Here is a 5,560-nt window from a genome sequence, read left to right on the forward strand (position 1 = left end):
TTTTGGTGGTGGCTCATACCTGTAACTCCCAGCACTTTGGGAGGCCGAGGCAAGAGAAGTGCTTGAGCTCAGGAGTTTAAGATCAATCTAGACAACACAGCAAGATCTCATCTCTACAAAAAAAAAAAAATCCAAAAAATTAACCAGGCATGGTGGCACATGCCTGTAGTCCCAGCCACTCAGGAGGCTGAGGTAGGAAGATCCCCTGAGCCCAGGAAGTCGAGGCTGCAGTGAGCTGTGATTATGGCACTGCAGTCCAGACGATAGAGTAAGACTCTGACTCAAAAAAAAATTATTTAAATTTTCTATATATTTGGAACAAACACTTCTTGCGGTGATTGGGTGCTGTCATTTTGTTTAAATGCTTCTATATATGTTTGACTTATCTGGTTACTTTTCTAAATTCTTTTTTTTTTTTTTACTTTGCAGAGTTGGTAGAAATTGCCAGATAGAGACTTTCATTAATTGCTGTAGCACCTATTTCTAATCTTCCTTGAGTCTGGTGGTACTGGGCCCCCATTTGGGTGGCCTGGATCTGCAGTCAGTTTAAAACAAAACCTCACGAATAGGCCAACAGAAAATCTAGCACCATCTTATCACGGTAATGCCTAAAGCTAACATGAGCCCTTAAAATGAAATGGCAACCGTCATCCCACCAAATCATTATACTAGAGACCAACACCAAATTAGAACTCCTGACTTTGTGCTACAAAATAGAGTCTAAATTCAATGAAATGACAGTCTCCCCCAAAGCGAACACCAGCTCCCAGATAAGTGGGATTCAGTCAGACACCCAAGCTAGACCCTTGACAAGGCTGGCAGAGGTCTATGTGGATGACATTGTTTCAAATCAGGTCTTTAGTAGCTGTGTTCATATATCCTGTCAAAAGGACTCCCTTTTCCCAGAAAGGGCAGTTCAGCAAAACAATGAAAATGAACAACATTGAGAGACCTAAGAATTCTTACACCCAAGTTAAAATTATATCAGAAGCTGCTCATCCAAGCAGGTCCTGATCACTGGTCACATGAGCACAAAGGTGAGAACAGATGCTGCACACTGTTAAAAGGGGAAGGGAAGGAGGAGGGGTGAGGGGTGAGGGGCACACAGCAATAGACTGGATACCAGGTCCATTATCAGGGGCGAAAGGGCCCAGCAGAATCCCAAACCCCCTGCATGCAATTTACTTATGTAGTAAATCCTCACATGTACCCCACAACTCTAAAATAAAATTTAAAAAACTGCTCATCCAGAGGTAGCATAAGACAAAGTAAAGAACACAGGCTTCATTTCATTTACATACCAGATACGCGCCTGTGAAGGTGCATGTAAGTTGCATTTACTGTGTAAACCAATGTTCAGTATTCATTTGAAGCAGTGCTTCTCTACGTAACCCAATCATGAAGTGTACCCGGAACATTGTTTAAATACAGATTTCCTGAACCTTCTCCTGGAGAATACGATTCAACACCTCTGGGCTGGGACCCAGGGATTTGCAATTTTACCGAGTGCCTCGGGTGATATTTTGTATCTATTTTAAACTCTGATGAGTTTGAGAAGAGATGATTTAAAAGATTCCTGTAGAAATTCCTATTATTAAACATATATATTAATACCTTTTTAATTTTTTATTTCTTAGTTAATCCAGATTTTCATGCTGCTGTCTAGCAATTTCTTTTGTTTCGGCTAGGTTAACTTTGCCTGCGTGTCAGTTGACTTCACTGAAGATGGAAAAGTTACCAAAGCACAATGTTGGCAGTGTTTCTTATCCAGACACAGTTGACAAGTACATGTTTACTAATAGACATTGTTTGCAGAAATTGAACAAGAGCAAGAAGGAAGGGCTAGTTTTACCCAGAATGAGGCTAATGTCAAGGAGTGGAGATAGTAGTTGAAGGTGGCAAGTTACACTAAACATTTTAGGGAAGTGGAGTGTCATAGTAAACACCATGTATATTTGTCCCTCTTCTTTAGTTCTAATTCTAATGAATAAATGCACACATGCATTTATTGAGGAGTGTGCAAGATTTAATCCATCACAGGGAACAGAATACTGGACTCTAAACATTAAACTAGTAATACTCAGAAAGAGACAGGACTGATAGTATCAACTGGTTCTTTACTCACTGGGCATTACTGCCAGGACAAGTAAAATTTTGTCTATTTTTTTGTTTTTGTTTTTTTGAGTCAGAGTCTCACTCTGTTGCCCAGGCTGGAGTACAGTGGCAAGCTCACAGCCACCACAGCCTTAACCTCCTGGGCTCAGGCAATCCTTCCACCTCAGCCTTCCAAGTATCTGGAACTACAGGTGCCACCATTCCCAGCTAATTTTTTTGATTTATTACAGAGATGAGGTCTCGCCAAGTTGCCCAGGCTGGTCTCAAATCCCTGGGCTCAGGCAGTCCTCTCACCTTCACCTCCCAAGGTGCTAGGATTATAGGCGTGAGCCACCATGCCTGGCTATTTTGTCTATTTTTGAGGATGTAAATATCTGGATTAATAAGTGGAGAACTGACTGTGTTAATTTACTTGATGGTGTCATTACATCTACCTCTGATTCCCCCATGCTAGACTCCTTTCTGGTTCTAGAACATGCTAAGCACACTCTCACTTCTCGCCTTTGTGTTTGCTCTTCCACCTGTCTGTAACACTCTTACCCCAGGTATCTTCAGGGCTTGATCTCTCATTTCTTCCATGTCTCCACTCAAAAGTATTCTCATTGAAATAGCTGTCCCTGACCACCATATGTAAAATAGCTCTCCATTTGTCTCCATTGCTTTAGCCTGCTCTGCCCTCCTTCAAAGCACTTATCATCACCTAACTTACTGTATATTTACTTGATTGATTTACTGTCTGTTGCCCCCCACAAACATACACACTAGAAGGCAAGCACCACAGGACAGGGACTATGTTCTATTCATTAGTGAATCTCAACACCCAGTATATAGTGGCATTCAAGACATATTTGTTGAAGGAAGATATGAAAAAATTCTTGACACTGTGATCTTAAAAGATATTTTACATGGCTAAATGGAAACAAACATATGCATTTCTAAAAACTAAAGAGTAGAGTTTAATTAAAATGTGCAGTCATCTCCTTACTTGAAAGGTCATCCCACATGAAATATCTATAATTTGGGGCATTTTCTGAATAATGACTTTTTAAGATAAAACATACAAAAATGGCTAAAAGTAATTATCCTAGGCAAAAATGGGGTGATTAGGGAGAAGCAGGTATTTATCATTACCTTTATTATATTTTAAAAAACATTTTTGGCTGGGCATGGTGGCTCACACCTGTAATCCCAGTACTTTGGAGGTTGGGGTGGGAGGACTGCTTGAGCTCAGAAGTTTGAGGCCAGCCTGGGACAACATAGCAAGACCTTGTCTCTACCAAAAAAAATTAGCCAGGCGTGGTGGCACGTGCCTGTAATCCCAGCTATTTAGGAGGTTGAGGTGGGAGGATTGCCCGCGCACAGGAGGTTGAGGCTGCGCTATGATCATGCCATTGCACTACAGCCTGGGTGACAGAGTGAGATTCTGACTAAACACACACACACACACACACACACACACACACACACTTTTTTTTTTTTTTGGAACTACTGAATGTTTTTAAAACTGTTTGGCACTTACCAGTCACTGCCTTCATTAAAATTATGTCTGTTCCTGTCTAACCTTCTGCTACTGTGTAAGCCCCTTGAGATACCACCCAGATTAGACATCTTTGTAAACTCCTATAATACTTCTCTGAATGTGCTCCAAATGGTAATCAAAAAAATATATTTGCCAGATGAAATCTGTATCAAATCAGATGTACATATATATATATTTCTCTGATTATATTTCCTACATTTTGGCAGTAAAATAAGAATTTCTTAATCTATCACTGCCTTGTTTATACACAAGCTTGTTGACAAAGATCATAAATCTTCATAAAATTTAAGATGGGGGAGTAGAGAATTTTTAAACATGTACAAAGACAGAATGTCCTAAGAAGACTTTGTTTTAATTAGCGATAACATCAATAGTGCAGAACATAAAAGGCGGAACATTTCCATCTGAAAAGTCCACCCCATAAAAACGAGGATGCTGTTTCAGTCCAGATTTGCTAACTGGATACATCTCTCTATGCCGTCCAAAAGATTACCGAAATCTCACTGGGATTATGGAAGACTACCCGGTGTGTATTCTTTCGGGTTATTTCCAGAAAATACAGACAGGCCTGCTAGGGGGAATTCACCACGACGCTGATGGAGCTAAACCGTCAGGGCCTCTCACTTGCTCGGGCCAGGAAGCCTCAGTTTTCTTAGACTCACCCCCCCACACACACACTCAAAGTTGCAGGAGCTTCAGGCCCACCCCTGCCGGGCCCCCGTTAGAGCATTCACATCAAGAAAACTAGGCTAGAATTCACAAAAATGATTCAAAAGTCACGCACTGGCTTAAAGCATTTCTCCACAGTCCAGGGGGGGGGGGGGGGCGGGGGCTATTTGTGTATCTCTTTGCAGTATGGTAACCATGGCTTTACCCAGGATACACAATTTAGTCTTAGAGACCAAGACTAGATAAAAGCAACCCTCATTAAATGTTAAGCATACGTAATCCCAGATCATTATCACCCATAAAAACAAGGTAATGCATCGTGGTGAAACCAGATTGCAGGCGCTCAGTACTTGATTTCAATAGTAAACACGTTGTCCTTACTGCTGCGATATAAAAACCAATTCATTTTCTTTCTGAATTCGAGGCATGTTGTATCACAAGACGGAGCAAACTGAATGCTAATTTCGTGATTAATTCAACTAGATTTTCAACGATTTTTGACGCGAAGATCAAAACAAACCAAAAACAACCTGGTGCCACCTCGGCGTCCGGCCACGGAAGTTTTCAAACTCGGTAGTGGTTCCTTAAGAGCTACCGAGAGATTTGGGGTGAGGGTGGGAGTATTCGCAGACAGTCATACGCGCTCCCATTCCTATCCCTACCTCTAACTCCTTCCCGGGTTTGTAACACGAGTTCCGGGACGTTGTACTCCAGTACGTTGTGCTCGGTTAATTCTTCATTGGTGCCTCAAGTGGTTCAAATATGTGGCAGTTTTGTTTTCTAAGCATGACAGCGTGTGTTCTTAGATTCGCCCACCCCACCAAGCGGCTCTACTCTCAGGAAAACCCTTCCCCCCGACCCTGAACCGGTCCGCGGGGCCTCCCCACGCCTCCCTCGAGGTCCCTCCACTTGGGGCTGGTTCCCGGCCACTTCTCCGGGAGAGGCGCCCGCGGCCGGCGGCTCGCGGCCCCTGGGCGCCTGGCCCTCGCCCCCGCGGGGACACCTTCGGGAAGGTCTCCTCGGGACGGCCACAACAGCAGGGTAAAGTCAGCAGGGGACGGATCGAGGCGGCCCCTGGCGCACTCAAGAGCGCCCGGCCCGTTCCCAGCCCGGGACGCGCCCCAGGGTGGGGGAAGGGAGCGTCGCCACCGAATCCCGGGAAAGGCCGCGGGACCCACCTCCGGCTCCCTCCCGCTCCCGCCCTCGGCCCCACCTCCCCCGGCTCGCACAAAGCTG

The 5,560-nt window shown here is 44.0% G+C and overlaps 1 protein-coding gene across 1 annotated transcript in view; it reads right to left on the bottom strand.

Moving 5' to 3' along the window:
- GRHL2 (grainyhead like transcription factor 2) overlaps positions 1 to 5,560 on the bottom strand; it is a 182,886-nt gene that overhangs the window by 175,619 nt on the left and 1,707 nt on the right. The gene's annotated exons all lie outside the window — the stretch shown is intronic.

Source organism: Carlito syrichta, unplaced genomic scaffold (genome assembly GCF_000164805.1).
Source record: "Carlito syrichta isolate Samal-C Ts95f unplaced genomic scaffold, Tarsius_syrichta-2.0.1 Scaffold308917, whole genome shotgun sequence".
Classification (NCBI taxonomy): Eukaryota; Metazoa; Chordata; class Mammalia; order Primates; family Tarsiidae; genus Carlito; species Carlito syrichta.